At 42.8% G+C, this 18,434-nt stretch overlaps 1 protein-coding gene across 2 annotated transcripts in view; it reads right to left on the bottom strand.

Annotated features, from left to right (window-relative positions):
- The window catches only part of sema6e (sema domain, transmembrane domain (TM), and cytoplasmic domain, (semaphorin) 6E), a 171,836-nt gene that overhangs the window by 142,157 nt on the left and 11,245 nt on the right, over positions 1-18,434 (bottom strand). For both annotated transcript variants that reach the window (XM_058647097.1, XM_058647099.1), the window contains exon 2: positions 8,818-8,878. The gene's annotated coding sequence lies outside the window, so the exon portion shown is untranslated. The remainder of the gene's footprint in view (positions 1-8,817; positions 8,879-18,434) is intronic.

Raw genomic sequence — 18,434 nt, 5'->3', positions numbered from 1 at the left:
TGTAAATTTTTGAAATATCTACTCTTATTCAGTGACTTTGATTTGGGTAAATGTCTTTGAGAATAATAATAATAATAATAATAATAATAATAATACTTGGTGCAAACAGTGAAAGAAAATAAAGAATCCATAAAAGCAAAGGACATCAATTTGGAAGCCTCTTAATGATCCAGCGGCAGCCACACCGGTTACCAGAGTCAATTAATCCCAAGTTGAGCAAATTTACATTCCAGCACACAAGCAATTAGACATTCAGATGGAATATGTTGGCAATTAATACAGCAATCTACCTTAATGCCCCACCCAGGGAGTTCTAAACATCAATTATATAAAAATAAATAAAAAAAGATAAGCTCAGATAAACAGCCTAGCAATCTGCGGCAGGCCGTGTGAGATTAGCGATAAATAAATGGAATTAATGAATGAAGAAGCGAATGTACCACCTCCAGGACAGTTGTATGTAAGGGAAAATTACCCAGCTCTGCTGCTCTGCTCTCAAATCAAACCTGTAATTCCCACACTGTGCCAAAGCTCCTGATCAATAACCACCTACTGCAGCAACCGAGCCCATAAACCACCGTCTTTTATGGTCAATAGAGTCGGCCTTCACTGTCTTGTCAGGGAGGAGAGCACACGGACAGGAAGGACTCGCCCATCCGCTGTCGAGCGGCAGCGGCAGCCGTCAATAATTTATTATCTTTGCTTATTAGTTATCGTCTAGTCTGAGAACTGTTTTCTCCGCTGATCGTTTCAAATAAAAAATGACAGGAAATGGTTAAAAATGCCCAATAGAATTTGCCACGGCCTTGTGATGCATCGATCGTTGCATGTAACCAGCGGGCAGACATTTCGCTTTACTACCAAGCACTCTGTGTGACGGGGGGAAAAGCAAAAAAAGGACGGGCAAACCTGATTAAATAAACTCCCTATTAATATATCAATGGGTTTGTCACTCAACCGATCGTCTCAGCTCTGTCGCGATGAGTAAAAAAAAAAACTGATGGGCAAAACAAATCCAATTAGGGCTGACAGGTCCAACAAATGATTATTTATCAGTTTTTCTCCATGTTGTTGTATTTGTTACTTCTCAGATAACTTTGAGCCACAGCTATGAGCTCATTTATCTTCCGATTTTAGCGGCATCCGCCTAAAACAGAGCAACTTCCCGAGCTTGAACACTGGGAAATCTATTATCCAATCATGACTACTTACAAACTAAGTGATTAATGATTAAAACCTGAACAAGGAACCAAATCCCCATTAGTTGCAGTCCTGATTCCACCACAAAATAAAAAAACAAAGAAGTAAAAAGTGCAAACGAGGAGTGCGACTGTGCTCCAAGACAGTGTGTTTGAACATCGGGAGGCTGAATCGACCGCATTAAAAAAAAAAACACACACCAAAGTTATCATCTACAGATCAGGAGCTAAGTAAACAAACCCCAGGTCTGACTGCACTCCTACACTGATATGATCTAAACGACATTAGAAGTGAGCATTAAGAGAAATCCCAATTCCACAGACCCCAGCGGCTACAGAGGAACCTCATCGTTAATGACATCATCGTCACTGGTGAGTCAAAGCTAACTAAGCATTGAGGGGTTAGCTCGGGGTGAAGGCTTTAAATGGCTTACCGACATCTCACGCTCAAATGTTAAGTGATTGTGAGTCTGTGTGTGTTTGTGTGTGTGTGTGTGATTTTAATTCAAAGCCATTATTGTGAGGATGTGATTTTGACCTTGTGAGAACATTTCGACTGGTCCTCACAACTTTAAAAAGCGGATTTTTGAGGGTTAGAATTGGGTTTAAGGGTTAATGGATTAGTTGTGATAGTTAATGTTAGGATAAGGGAGCGAGGGAATCCATGATGAGAGAATATGTGTGTGTGTGTGTGTATCTTCCAACCATATGTTAACGGCACACAACGTGAACTTTAAGCAGGATCACGTCTAATCCCCGGGCCCACTTACAATAATTAGCATAGCACACAATCAGATTTATTTGTTGACTCTATAGTCGTAAATTCATGTAATCACAGCTTTAAATGAATGAACTTTTTTTTGCAAGCGATTGAGACACTTATTTAATTAGCTCTATTTAGTCCAGGCCATAATATAAACACAAGAGACACGCCGGATGATATTCTTGGCATATGGGTGAAACCATGACGTTTAAAAGGCGACTCTCTTGTGTTTCTTTTGGCACAAAGACGTTTTGAACTCCTGTTACTTTTTTTACCGCAATAACACTGCACATCTCGCCATTTAGCCACTCTAAACAACCGCAAGGGAAGTTCCTTAGCTGCAAAAGCCCTTAACTGATGTTACCAGACGACATACTGCCCAAATGTAACAAATGGTGTTGTGTGGAGAAGATTCACTTGTTTTTTTAAGCACCGTGTCAAGCAGTGCCAGCCTCACTCTAACCCTACATGACCGGGTCCAACAACTTTAACACCACCAGGCCTGATTTATCTGGTACTGTCTCGACAGGGTGAAAGTAGACTTTCCATTAATGTGATGTCACAACGTTGTTGCCATGCGAGATGGACCTCCTGCGTCTTAGCTCAGTAGATTTCGGTGAACCTTGAATTTGCACTGTGTTTAATTTGAGGTTTTCAAGCAAATTGGGACAGCGGTTTATTTTTATATCAGAAACTTTATTATTTAGTATTTATTCAAGATAACTGAAGTAAAAACAAATATCTGGGATTTGAAAAATGTGTTTAAATCATTCAGAGTCAGCCAGGCTTCCTGTGAAGCTGCGAACCCTGAAAAGTTGTCGACTGAACTACTGAATTAACCTTCTGAACAGTGGGGGGGAGTCAAACTAATTTGTGTCTCAACTCTATTTGGCAACAAATTTTTTTTTTTTTTTTTAATTCAAAACATGGCAGGAGGTCTGCCATTTGACATTGTAAACAAAGAGGAGCTGCAAAGACATAAAAGCTTACAGCGTCTCGTTTGGATAATGAAAAAGAAAAAAAAGAAATCTGTAACTGATGTTCAGAGAATGTCCCTGGGCCTGTCTTTCCAATCAACCACCACTCTCTCTCTGAGATCACAGATTTCTCAGTATTACCTCAGGAATGGCACAGCTGAGGTGAACCTCGCGCACTCTTTGCTTTGCAGTGGACCTCATTTTCTCCCACCTCCTAAAATCCTTGTAACCCTCTGGAACTTTGAAGTCCAGCCAGCAAAGGGCTTTGAAAAAGCCCACAATCCCCCGGCCACGACCAGGCAGAGGATTAGCTGAGCCCTGCAGGACTGAGGGGGGAAAGAGGGTCGAAGAGGGCTGCAGGAGAAGTGCCATTTTTCCACATTGGCCATATAGGCACAAGAAACACCCTCCAGCCAGAGCTGTGGGGGATTAACAAGCTACTAAGGAAGCAGAGAACACACCTACAGCCCCCTTTCCCCCCCTCTGACTTCCACAGAACCCAATTTACAGCTGGGCTCTTCAGGAGGCCACTTCTAACCCATACAGCACCTGCCTCCTTCACCAACTCCAAAGTCTTTCTCTTACATCACTCACTAATTCTGCTTCTTCTTGGAGATGGTACACCTTTTGCAGAATACCCGACCAAAAGTGGTCCTGCATCTGCAAAGGCTTAACTTCACTGACCCCAGAACAACATTTCAACATAAAAGGGAGGACGGTAGGCAGCTACGCTTCTAATCTCCCCGTCAGACGTGATACCATCAGTCACGGGGAAGTCGTCCTGGAGAGATGTTCTTCTCCTTCGGTGTATTTTGAACGCCGTGTATTTGTGTAGACGAGTATAAACTACAATTTTCATTTCCAGACTCAAAGAGGATGTAATTGTTGTCTTAAAAAACATGATGTATATTCATAATGACCTTTAGTTATTGGCCGCCCAAATCTGAGCAGTTAATTAGTGAAATCAAGTGAAGGATTCTCAAGACAAAAAGGTTTGCGGGTTCAAAACAACCTTGACATTTGACAAGCCATCATCAGATCATCCCCGAGTGAAAATGGTAAGGATTCCCTCAAAAGGCGTCAAAAAGGAGTCGTTACATCATCGCCGACAAAGCGAATTCAGGAGAGGTTATCGAGCGACCGTCGGATGCGCCGTTAGACGACCGAACGCATTTCTGACACAAAATCTACATCATCCCGATACAAAACGGTATCAATAAGTAACAGCACCCTCGTTAGGCTGCAGGAGCAAACGGACTTGTTTGAAATAAAAGGTAAAAATCCATACGCTGCTGCCTGCCCATCAGTGCTGTTGAAGTTATGGGGTCTTTTGTCTTATCTGTGACTGAAAGGAGCTTGAGGACTTTGCCCTTCATCCCTTTGTTGTTACAGTCTCTGGTGGAAATGGAAGATTGGTCCATGCGGGTGTGTGTCTGTGTGCGAGGAAGAGCTAGACTTGAGCGGTCTTAATAAAGCTTCCCTCTATCCACCCGGGAGATCTCCTCACCCCAATTATACGCCTGACACCTCGACCCTCCTCCATCTCCTCTTCATTTCTCACACCCGCCCCCACAGCCCTCAACATCCAGTCTCCCGCTCTGATCAGGCCTCTCCCTTTGTTGCGCTTAAAGCCCCAGAGGCCTGCACAGTGTACGGCTGCCGGTGGCCACAGCGTCACAAATGCATCTTTTCTCGTACCAACAGAAGATCAACACTTTGCACAGTGAAGACAAATCTGCAGCGGGCGGGATCAGTCGAAAAATAATAGAGAATTGTCGAGTCTCATTTCCACTTTCCCCAAGTAGATAAACACTGTTGTCTTGGAATGGAGGCTCTCTGTCCTGAGCCCCTCACACCAGATGAGTACAGACACACAAAAGCGCTTCATCTCCAAAAAGGCACCGCATTGACACACGTTTTATTTATTCTCACGCTCTCTGTATTAGGTTTCTTGGCTGTGTATAGGCAGCTAGTACCGCAGCTGAAATGCTCCTAAAACTATCCACTGAAGGGCCTTTGGAAATGCAGCTGCTTAATAGAACAACCAATAAGAGAATCTTCTTTTTTTCCCCAGATTTCCCCAGAGCCTTGGGAAGGTGCAGGCATTTATCTCATCCTCAGATTACTTGAGTGACAATATGTTGACGGGTTATTATGAAATAATTGATCTTTACTGATTGACTGACAGTTTTTTTTAGTCATCTTTTAGGGCTGAGATCCCCAACTACACAATGTTAACGGCACTAAACCGTGGCTCAGTCCATTCTGTCTACGTTTCTTTTATTCCATGTCATGTTTACGATGTCGTCTCCTCTGTTTTTTGGTGTAACGTCAAATTTAAAGCATTTAATAAAGTTCTGTGCCTGAAAGTTTTAAGCCCTGTGATGGGTGGGATCGTTTTGGAAATGAAACACTATTAGATGGACTTTATTTCATAATAATCTATAATAAAATGACGGATAAAAATCGACTATGACCCTATCTGTCACAATGACACACCGATCCAGAGATTGCCAAAAAAAGCACCGAATACCCATTTCAAACATCCTATCTTTGTGAAGTGGGGTTTTCTGCAGTGACGCGACCAAAACCAAATTACGGAGTAGACTTTATGTAACAAACTTGGGATGTCATTGTCTCCCATTAACCCCAGGTGGGACCGGCACGTAGGAGGTAAACAAGCTCAGGGCTCATATTTTAAATCAGCGGGATGGTGAGTTGTATGTTTACACACTTCGTTTTTAGTTGGGGACCGCCGTTTTGGGGGAACCAGTCTCGTAAAGTGACGCCATTCATTCTAAAACATTTGAATCAAGACATGTAGAAGTATAGAATTCAATCTATCCAAGAAAAAGACCTATGGAACCTGTTGTGACGAGTGTTCAGTGGCCAAATCAACATCAGAGGGTTTGGGTCAGTTGGCTGATTAAACATGATTAATTGAGGGAAGATAATTTGGCAACAAATGTGTGAATTAAAAAGCATTTCTGTGGTTTTCTAAACAATAACACAAAGACATTGAGTGCTTGCACGTTTTCTTTGTCTGATTAGGTCTGTGCGCTGAACTCGTGGTCACACGAAACGAGCAATTTGCATATGATAATTTGGGCTTTGGCAAATTTGAACTTTTTTTATTCTCCAGTGTTTTCTGATGCTATACTGAGCGTTGGATTATTTAATGAGCATAAAAATTACTTTTCGCGTTAATTATTTTCGGCTCAAATCATAAATGCCAGTCAAACCGAAATATTTCCACTTTCTGAAGAACAGAGTAACAGCGGCACAGTGGATCTGAAAACAGGAGGATGAATGGCTATGAGAAGACGGATTCTGACAGTTACAAATTCATCATGTTTAGAGAAACAAACAATGTAAAAAAAGGGAATATAAAGCACACTCTCGCACCGTTTATACCTAGAAGGGATGGCTCGATACCACTTTTTCATGTCAAATACTGTCATCACAACTAATCTGTTAATGAATTAGCACAGCGGTGCTAAGTGGAGTATTGCTGTGATATTTGGGGTTTGTGGAGCACATCACACTTCATTTTCTGTTGTTTTGATTGAAATCTGATCCATTGATTTTGAATACTGACAGTCTGATGAGCACACCGCTGATTTCCAGTAGCAGTTTGTTTTTTTTGCTGTGTTTGTAAGTGGTGTTAATTCCTTGCTGGGAAGATAAACTCCCTGGAAAACAAAAAAGCCGATATGTGCCAATCACGCTTTAGAGAAGTTGCACAAACCTGTAACATGAATAACTTGACCACCTTCTCGAAAACTGTGCACTGGAACCATTTCAAATGAAGTCTATTGTTCCCAAACAAAACCAAATTCAAAAGGTTAACTTCTCCGATGAGGTATACACCCAAGATAATTAACTGTATTGCCGGATCACACCCTAATGAAACACAATACAATGGGCACACACACAAACAAAGTCCTATAGAGCCGAGACAGGTGTGAATCACTGCTGCCTGCTCTTGTCAGTCATCGCACTTTTCTGAGGCATCTCTGCTGCTTTTACCTTCAGATGCATCCAAGGTCACAGCAGGCCTGCATCTGGCCATCCATCTGTTTCCAGGAGTCCCACAGGATGTCATGTCATCCGTGCTCTTCGGGGCCCCCGTCCTCTACTGTTCATATTCACGCTCGCTGGGGACATGCCCAGCCTGACACAGTGCACCTTCTCAGTGATTCTACAGCTTTCTGACATGTCTCAGCAGGCGTTTCCACTTCAGCTACAACCGACATCCTCACAACAGAGGAAGTTTTCAATTGGGTGTGTTCGTTTCATCATTATTCCACGTGACACTTTTCAGGTATTGAATTTTTGCAGCAAGAAGACCCTGCATGGAGTTTGCATGTTCTCCCTGTGTGGGTTTTCTCCAGGTTCTCTGGTTTCCTCCCACAACATGCAATATGGGGATTAGGTAAATTGGACACTCTAGATTGACCGTAGGTGTGAGAGTACTCACTCTCACAGTGCAATTTGATCTCAAGTGGGCCGTAGCACTACAATAACAGCAAAATAACCTATAAACAACGATTTAATTTAATGAAGCATCTTTTTACAGAACATATAATGAACAAAACCTGACATTTCTTGTGAAAAATAAGTGCTATGTTTACCATTACAGATGTGCATTACAACTTAGAGATCACAGTGGATCTGCAAATGCATGAAATATTTAGTCACAGGTAGCTGGAACTGAAAAATGTAGTATTATGATCTAATCATAACGCCAAATTTTCACAAATTCATCCTGTCGGCCAGATTGGATCCTCTGGTGGGCCGGTTCTGGCTCACGGGCTGTACGTTTTACACCCCTGGTCCAAAGTGTACCCCGCCTATCTCTCTATGTCAGGTGAGGTTGAAACAGCAACCGCCCGTGACCCTCCGGTGGAAGGATAAAGCCCGTTTCAGGCCACTACATGGTGCCAAGTACTCACTATTGCAATATACCATTTCGCAAATAGTCATAATTTTGCAATATAGTGGTGAAATCGTATCATGATGTCTCGGGCGATTCCCGCCCCTACTCAGCAGTGTTTTGGCCACAAATTGACTCCACCATTGAGCCATAAATCAAAGCAATTTGCAGCATTTCTGCAAAAAAAAACAACCAAAAACATCCCAGTGGGAGGATTGTGTCTTTTCTGTACTGCCACACCGTGCAATTACTTCAACTCAACTCTTCATCCGTAGCGCACAACATCAACGACAACTATAATGACAACAAAATGGAGACAACTCGGATAGAAAATGACAGAAATGATGACGTGTCATAATTAGCAGTTCACGTGTTTACACCTGAAACACGGCGACAAAGGCGGTGACTATCAAGCCCGCTCAGTCGTGGAGACAAAGTGTTGAAAGCCTCCAGCTGAAGGTAACCTCCTGCTTTTACTTCCAAAGAAAGTGCTCCTCCACCCCCAAACTGGCAAGAAATTTGATGCATACGCAACGCTGCATGTGTGTTTTCTCGTTGCTACGGACACGTCACGTGTAATGCCCGTGATCACAGCTGCGTTTGCTTTGGTCTGATACGCTGGAGCTCGGTTTTGCATTTTGCAACTTAAAAAACACACACACACACACACACACACAGTGAGCACAAAGCAGTTGCTTATCTTACTAACTGAATCAACTGACCTCAAAATGACTTTGTCCTTGTTTAATAGAAACAAAACTCTAAAAAAAAGCTAGTATTACAGTTCCTGAAATTCGATTAAAATGAGCAGATAAGTTACTGAGTCAAAGCGTAATTTAAAAAAGCTGCTTCAGTAGCAGTATTTCTACAAAGCTCCCATAGAACTCCCTTTTAACGTTTAGTTGCACAGCACACAGTTGACAGAGAAACAGTATTCCTTACCTCAGTGCTCAAACACAGCGTGACCAGGGTTGGCAGAGACTTCAGACTTCCCACTGTGTATCTGTGGATGTAAAATAAGAGATGACCATTAGATGCATGTCTGGTCCAACACTTAATGAAGAACAGTGAAGCAACCTGAGCCTCTCTGAGCAGACACGGCATTTTTCCCTCTGGAAAACTCTCACGGATCAAAACGATGAATTCAAATGACAGACGAGTAACGCTGCGTTTACCATCACGGGGAATTCGGCTGTTAACGGATGACATGAAAGTTTTGCGACGGGCGAGACGAACGTTTGGATGAATTCCAAACCAGAAAGAAGTTGTATCATGTTTTATTGTCACTTACGAGGAAGAAAGGACAAATCAGGAGCAAAACATTATTGTTCTAAGCTTTAAATTGATGATTGAAATGTAAAATGATACATTTTAAAATAAAAGACAGCTTTGAGCTTTTGAAGATGACAACCACAAACGTGAAGCATGTAGCACAGATTTGGTTTTCTGCTTGATACAGAACTGCTGCTGCTGCTTGGCATTTGAGAATTAAGATAAAAAACAAACAAACATGTGTTCTCAGATTAATCTGTGCTAAAGACATCACTAACAGATTCATTTAAGTGGCCATTGTTCCTGGATAACCTTTATCTCTCACATTCATAACTGAACATGAACATTGTTGGCGATAAAGGTCCAAAATAAGCTTGTTGAAAATGCTCATCTGACATGTGACGATCTCACTGACTCCGGATCCGCACACAGACCAACTCTGACATGTGGAGACAGGGAAGGGTTTGACCTCAAACACAGCACATTTCATGCGGCAGAGCCAAAGAAGACTTGCCGAGGCAGCATCCTCTGGATTAGCATGCAAACCAGCTGGCAGCCACATGCTGGTGATGGTTCAGTTAAGGTTAAGGCAAAGCACCAGCTTATTTTCCCTCTACCTCGCTCTCGAGTTCTCTTTGTTTTGACAAGGGGACCACAAGCCCCCGGACGGAAAGCACGACTGCTGAGAAGTGTATCAATAACAACCTTACCCTGGGTAGCGCGATACCATAGGGCATGTGGTCATTATTTTCTGGTTCCAGTAGTATAGTGAGAATTGGTGATTGACAGGGTGCCTGTGTGTACTCTGAACTTTCAGCACCGCCTGGGAAAAAACATCAAAAAGGCAGCTAAGGCAGAGTGAAAAACTAATTCCATCTCAGGCTCAACAATGGTTCCAGACTATCACTCACTGAGGCACTTTAAGTTCCCGGACTACAAATTGCCCTTAAATGCATCTATACTCATTTAGCAGAGTGAGTATATGCTTTACAGCCGGAACCCAGAAGTGCTTCAGTAACGTAGATCAGTAGATCATCTGCTCATACAACGCCAACATGTTTTCCATCCTTTGTTTTTTGAGTGATACAAATTACACGGATGGATGAACTGTTGGAGAGATCTGATTTGGCCGCACTCCAACCATGTGGTCACCAACTGCTGTCTGGCAACTCTCTCGGCAGGTAAAACAATTAGTGTAACATTTTGAATTATGCACAAAGGGCTCAAAATAGAGTCCTAACCATAGTTGGGGGGGTGATTGGGGGGGTTTAACATGTTCTGACTGAGTGAAGCAAAGGGAGGGGTGAAGAAAAAGAAAGTCCTTCTCTGGCCAAAGTACTTCAGCTTGGGATCAAGTCTAGATAAAATGCATAAACACTATCCTTCAATGAGAACAATTTTAAAACCACAACTTGGAGCCATGTCTAAGAAGAAAAAAAAAATCAATGCCTGGCCTCTGAACCAGTGGACCATGTGTCTGGTTCTCCTCGTTTCCTTGCTTGGACTACCTCGAGCCAATGTAAGTAATCTGCTGAATCAATTATAGATGCATCTACTCTTCAAACCTCACACTTGTGGAATGACTCCATTTTTTATTATTATTGACTTGGTAAATAAATCCAGAACAGTGGGACTTGAAGACTTGAAGAGAATACCACAACCTCTCTGTTACGTCAGCTCCTGTGCAAGTTTACACACACACACACAGCATGTCTGCAAGGGAATGCTGGGAATGAGTGATTTGTCCTGCACCAGAAACAACCGTTTATTCCAAATGTTAAAAGTACTAACTGGGTGGGGTTTTATGCACTGCCACGCACCCACCCCAACCTGGTAATACCACCCTGGCAGCAGTTAGATTACTCAACTGAGCCCACTGTAAGAAGATTTAGTCACTCATCGTCCCAGATCCAAACTCCAGGGGGCCTGATCTGCTCTGGGGATCAGTGTTGGAAGCGTGTTGGGATCATGCTGCGCTCACGTCCATTATGACAAACTCAGCCACTAACAAAACCTTTTTTTTTCTTTTTTTCTTGCTCCTATTCCTCTTACCTAACCAGCTTTCACACCCACACTGAAGTCCAGACATGTTTCACAAATTGCCTGGAAGGGGAGCGCCTGCTGTGTGCATGTGAGAACACAAATGTCCACAAAAGTTGCTCCGGACATTTTCCAAAAAAAGAAACGTCTCCTGCAAGTTCCCGTGTCAATGTCTGGATAACGTCCAAGTCGGCACATCGGGAAAAGCTCTGGTTAATTCAACGCGAGCGAGAGGGTGAGCGCTCATCCGACTGCAGAATAAAGTGTCTGACCCAGAAAATCTTCTCTTGTGCTGCTTCTCTTCTTCAACGCCAAAGTCAGGAAACTGTCCAGACCAGCGCTCTGAACGTTTGCATGTTGGAAAACAGCTCTAGAGAAACAATCTATCAATAAGGATAATGTGCAATATCACCAAATCACCTCCCTCTTATTGTGCAATAAAGGTTGTGCACCATGTAAGGACAATTTAAACTGCATTTATGGTATTTTTAGATTACATTTTTTGTGGCAGTTTGTTTTATTCTATTTGTGCAATGACAATACAAGCATTCTTTAATTGAGTCGTTTTCTTTTCAGTGAAAGGACAAAATGAAATAAGGCGGCGTCAAATATCACAAGTAAAATTTGGGTTTCAGGGTCTCAGTTAAGGGCGTTTTTTAAGAACAAACCTATTCATGATTATAGTTTTCCCCTGGAAATGTATTAAAATTAAGACTTGGCTGAGCCCGACACTGCTGCCCTGATATGATATATCAGCAGTTCTGAAAAAAAGTTGCATCTGTGAGCACTGCTGGGAGTACACCATCTTGTATAATTTAACAGCTTGCTGGCTGAAAGTGAAACAATTACTTCAAAAGAAGAAGAATATTATAGTCCAGATGAATGTTTAATGAAGAACTCTGGAGAGACACAAGTAGCAATACAAATAAAAGGGTCACAAATGTGACTCTCTTCTTAGTCTTTCATTGTTACTATGACTCATATTCATTTCCTTCTGATTTTTAATTTGGGTATTTTACTGTACTATACCTGACTTTAATTGACTACATTTGTCTAAATGGTTTAGAGGAGTCCCATTGTCAAGGTTATATTATAACATAACAATATAACATAATATAGGATGTTAAAACATCAATTAAAATGTCAATTCTTCATTTATTGATTTAATTAGTGGTCAAATTGGCATTTCCCAAATCTCGAAATAAGGACATCCTGAAATGTCTCGTTTGGTCCAGAAACCAAAATATATTCAGTTAACTGTGACGGACCAGCAAAGAAACCAGGAATGATTCCCATTTATCAAGCTGAAAGCAAACTGAAAAAAACAAAACACAAAAACCTTTGTTTAATAATTTGTTTAAAACTCATTTTGTAACGGTTCATGTAACTGTTTGCGATTGTCCAATCCAACTTTCACGGTCAAAAGAAACGGCAACTCTCCTTGAGCTTGGAGCCACCTGTAAAAAAAAAAATTCTAAGCTTTGCTAATTGGATGATTGATATATTAGTCAATGGTCTACATGGCTATGCAATTCTGAACAACCAATAAATGTCACAGAGGAGCTACGGAGAAAGACCTTTTCCGTCTTCCCTTCCAGCAGATGCCAACCACCCAGTGATCATCTGGGAAACAGGCCACACTCCTGCCCTTTCTCCACTTAGCCGTCTATTAAAAGAAAAACATGTGGTTGAGTGTCTTGTTTCAGGGAAAGTGAAAACACACTCCCGCTGAGGTACAGTGGAGCAGAGGAGTCCAGCAAGTTGTGAATCCTTCCCGTTTCCTTTGTACCACATTCCCTCACTCCACATCGCCACATGGGGTAGCGTAAGTGGCTTAACCCCCCGCCTACGGTCACCAGGCTAAGGCCCCTCCTCCCACAACACCCACTCATGAAAATCAATCAGTATTCAGGTCATGCCACACGGGTGCGCCCCCCCCGTTAACACATGACTTCTGACCTCTGAAGGGTTCTCCTTGGAGACCTTGACAGGGGTTTGTCAGTGCAGGCAAATGTCTGCTTCATGTCCGATTCTAACAAAGTCCTCGTGTTGAGGGGAGGAGCATGACCTGACCCTGTCCACCGCCAACACAATAAATCCAGTGGAGGGGTTCAAGGTGGCCTGACCCCCATACGACCCCGTCTCTGCAAGAAAAAAAAAGGGCTACAAGTTCTAGCAGAGCCTCTCACCCCAACCTCCTGAAGGGGAGGAAGCGGGGATGGCCTTGAGTTTTTGGGGCCACAACCGGTTCACAAAGGCTCACATTTATTCACTCATCTTTCACTTCACCCATCTCTTGACACCCGAACAGTCGGAGAAGCCTTGTTTCTGTCATGGGAAATGTGAGGGGCAAAGGGGGTGGGGGGGGGCAGAATTAGCATAGCGTAATTACACTGGGGAACGATCCAGACTCCAAGGAGCAAGACATAACCCATAATTTGCCATTGTGCTCCCCATGCAATTGACAGTCGCACTATGATATTGGAGATAAATGTCGGAATTCAGGCTGTTAGTTTAACTGATGGTGCATTCAGTATGATAATAACCACGGTCTTGCACACAGTGAATCTGATGAGCAGCCCCGCAATAGCTCTCTACCACTTTCCCTCCCCTCCATAGGGTATTATCATGCTAATCTAAAAGAGAAGGAAGGGGAAAAAAATAAATTTCAGTGAATAAGGAAGTATAATAGGTAACAAGGAGCTGTGGAACCGCAATGAGACAAAAGAGGGTGTATTCACACAGAGCAGGGGGTGACGAATGGACACAGACATTATGTTGGCTGGTTAATTAAAAGAACATAGTCTAATTAAAAAGAGTGTCCTCGTGAATGGACTGCCTCGACACGATTACTGACCTGTGTCCCTCGCAAATGTTGGGTACAGAGCAGTCAGGCACTCTCTCTCCCTCTCCCTTTTATGTCATTGTTGTGCATTTCATTTTCAAATCAGTGTGGAAAGTGCTGACGAGTGGAGCACGACGCAGGAAGTGCGCCGGATCACTGCGGTGCGAGTGCATTTCAAATGACTCATGAGTTCATCACGGAAACACGATACTTGTTTGTAATTTACACATCACTGGCACAAACACACACGTCTATGAGTCAAATGATCCGGTCCAGATCCCAGCAGTCAGTGGTGATAATGTAGGTTTGCTCATTGGTTATAATTTAAGTTCAGCAGTAGCCCAGCCCTGGACCTGGCAGGGACTCAAACCGGCAACCCTTTGGTCACAAGCCAAGTTCTCTTTCAGCTTTGGAAACTATGTGAAAACTAAAAGTCATTAACAAACTATGTGGATTTTTTAAACCAACTACTTTAAATGCGAGATAGTTTGATGTGTTTTAAGCTGGAGTATTGATGGCATGCGTTTACGACCAGTTTTCAATAGAAATTAGTTTTTACTTGATCAGGCAAAGTGTGGTTGCATTGCTGCATCCTATTTGGATATATGGCACCGCCCATTCAGACGTGCAGACATTCACACATTTCCCAACAACTGGGTTGCTTAAAACTTAAGAACAATTAATTTCTATATTGAGGGTGACTTTTTAGTAATTTTGGCAATTTTAATATAAACCATTTGAGCATTTCCTCAATATAAGTATACAGCTCTATTATTGTGTGTCTTTATGGTTGTTAGTCAGTTCATATCTATATATACTACTTGCTCTAAACAAAATTGCCTTTGGGATTAATATAGTTGTATTGAATGCTGAACTAAATAAAGTGCATTTTTATGGAGTGTTTTCTCCTCCTCACACATTATTCACACACTGCCGGTACCAGGCATCACAGTCATGAGCAATTTGGGGTTCAGGGTTTTCGGACGCTTTGGCACATGGACTGGAGGAGCTAGGGGTGAACTTTGTGAAGAACCTCCTGAGCTACAGCTGCACCTACACAGAATAATATTTTTCCAGGAAACACTCTCTGGCCAAAATTTAAGGTTCAAGTCAAGTGAAGTCAAACCTGCTTTGGAGCACTGACTCGAAACAGGAAAAATAAAACCAGTCATGGACCTCCAATTGGACAGCGTTTCCCCTCGGTGTCGTTACAGTGGATAACTAACTTTTTATTATCAATACTCAAGACTCGCCGCCGCTGCTGCTTCTCTCTGTGGGCAATTTGCCACATTTAACCAGGCTTTAATGTTGTGATAAGGAGGAGAGATTGGCCATCGACGGGTAATGGGTAAGGAAATGGCTGTGCAGCCAATGCTTAGGTGCAACTAAAACACCAGTTAAGCAAATATATGTGCAAGGACTTGCCACGGAGTGAATTTTGTTTTTGTAGCTTGCCGCATTCCGCTCATTTTACCGTTTACCTTGTAAGCATCAAGATGTAAGGGAAAATGACTGCTGTCAGGACAACTTAGCAAAGCCCTAAAATCCCGCCTCCAGGGAGAGAAAACCAGCTGTGTAACATCTCTTTGCTTGATGGCCCATCTGAACTGGACTTCCTGACACTTCATCCCACTGGTACCTGTAGCAACAGGCACACGCCAGTGCAGCGTCTATGTTTTGCTGGAGGGCGAGAGTGTACGGAGACGGGGGGGGGCGGGCAAAGAGTGAAAGCTTGAGAGTACTGCCCCCTCATTCCTTTTACCCGGCCACCTGTCATTGAGTTGTGACATTAAAGCAACAGCGAGCAATTGTGGTGGTTGCTTTGTTTACCCCGCGGTGGATTTGTGCTGTCACTCACCAGAAAATGTCCCTCAGGGAGAAACCGAGGAGACAGGGGAGGACGAGCGGGAGAGAAACGAGGAGAGATCAAAGAGCCGACGACGGGGATTCATTCGCCGGAGCGACAGAGTGGCTCGTGTGACCGAGTGGGAGGTGTTGTGCTGTGTGTGTGTGTGTGTGTGTGTGTCTCTTGGCAGAAGTAAGGTTACAGCCTCGGAGTAAATTAATGAACATGTTTTTATTTTGTTAGCTTGTTTTGTTTTTGTTTTTTTTGTTCAGCCTGAAGCAGTCGTCTACATCACTGCAGGCAAAAAACACACACACTCACACCGTGCTGCACAATTATGGCTAAAATTATCCTCGGCGATTACTCCGCGACTGTCCTCATGTGAGCAGCAACACCCTCTCATCCACAACAGATGTTAGATGCTTCTGTATTGATACCATGTGGCAGTGTCATAGAATAGAGACGGACCGAAACGTACATGGCAACCCAGACCTTTAAGCTCTAAATAAATCATCCTTTTGCTTGGATAAATCTCACAATTTAATGACTTCAATCCAGTCATATAGATGCACAACAACCGCCAGCTCGACGACGACAGCTCGTTTGCAACGCGTTTCACTCGCCGCGATGTGTTGCGTGCGTGTTTGCTTTAGTTCAAAGATGTTAAAATCCTTCCACACACACGGAGTAAGTCTGCACATTCATCATTCCCTGATTTCAGAATCAAACTTTGATACTCTAATGACACCAAACAAATCGCTTAGATCCTCCAGACAAGAGTTTCTAAAAATAACTTGTTATTCTTTACCACATGGAGATAAATCTCATCTGCGTCAGCGAGCCTATGCCAAGATGTGCTTCTTCCAAAGACACAGGTAACATGCGAGGGAAGAAGGGACGCAGTAAAACGACTTAAATGTGAATATGTTCTGGTTTCGTTGCTTCTCTATGAAAGTAAACTGAATTTTGAGATTTGGGAACAAAAATCAACATCTTTCCTCATTTTCTGACATTTTCTGTCGTACTCAATTAATAAATGACATGTCCAGCGAGACTATGTGCATACAAACCTACTCACAGTTTAATTAATACTAAAATGAGGGTGTGCGTCGGTCTAATGTTCCACACATGCGTATCTGCTCGCAGATTCCTTTCAGCTCCAGTATATTGTTCTATCTGGACCACAGTGAATGTGTGTAGTCCCAACAGTCATAAATATTAATCTACACACAGACGTCCGCATAGGGGCTCGTGATTATTTTAGCAGACGTGGCTGGATGACCTCACCACACAGGATTCATGATAAACCTTTCCTGTTCAAAAGTAGTTCACCTCAAAAAACGGAATGGAAACAGCATGTTTTTAGGGCTTAGGTGATTAGGGAAATAGCTAATCACTCGATGTGATAGAAAAATAACGTGCTAAAACAAATATCGTCATAAGAATATTTAGACTGTCGTGACTGGCCGCTGGCAGTTGTTTACATTTTCTAGTTCAAACGACGGCAGTTAAGTTAATAGCATTAGGGAATGTAGGTCACAGCCCGAGTTCACATGATATGGAACAATGGAGCCATGTTGCGCCGTGCCAAAGGTTTTAATGTAAAAGAAATAACTGGTTAGGGCACAGTTTAAAAATCCAATATGACTTCGGCACATCAATGCCGAAAGACTCATGATGTAGCTATGAAGAATCAATTCTGTCCTGACCACAATCATGCAGCATTCCCTTCTCTCCCTGTGTCTCCCACTCATATCCACACAGACACAGCTGCAGGGGTGAGTCAACACATGGTTAATGAACTCACACAAACACACACACACTCTTGGAATGGGAAGACTTCAACACACCGGAGGGGAGGGGGGGAGGTGTGTTTTACTCATCCTGGACCACTGCCCAGTTTGGATTCATATGACACTAACTGAACCCCCTCCTCCCTGATAAACCTCCACACTCTTCCCCCCAAAGACGAGTTTTAAAAATAGCCTCGATTCGATGGAAACCAGCCCGGAGTTCTGAGAAATGGAAGAAAATGACCAAGCTAAGTGTAGGCGAGCAGACTTATCTTACACCGTGCCCGAGCCAAATGTTCCCTGCACATATGGTGACCACTAAAATATACACAAATAATAGAGACGAGAGTTCAAGAATACATTAAGAACAACCACAAGTCTGCATATAGGTAGAACACTTCCACAGGCAGGGATTTAGCAACGTCTTAATAGAAAAAACACGGCCTATTCTAAATTTAACTCATTCCAGATTTAAGCATGAAGGGTATGCAGGAGTGCTGTTTGCTGAAAATCTGCCACAATCACTATCTGCAGAGCACAGAGTGCTTAAATTGGATAAAGAGCCTGGAGGAAAAGGTGAGTCAGGAATCCAATCTGAGTTTCATAAACCATCGGTGAACCTTTAACCTTAAATTAGGGCTTGCGGAGTTCAACTTTACGCTCTCCGTTGAAAAGTATGCAGAAGGGACTAGTGCAACTTCTCAAGGATCAAGGTCAAACAGCGCCGGTATTCTTGGAAAAAGTTTGTAAATCAGATGAGGTT

The sequence above is a fragment of the Solea solea genome, chromosome 13 (genome assembly GCF_958295425.1).
Source record: "Solea solea chromosome 13, fSolSol10.1, whole genome shotgun sequence".
Lineage (NCBI taxonomy): Eukaryota > Metazoa > Chordata > Actinopteri > Pleuronectiformes > Soleidae > Solea > Solea solea.
The sequence above is the reverse complement of the archived record's forward strand: the minus strand, read 5'-3'. Positions and strand labels throughout refer to the sequence as shown.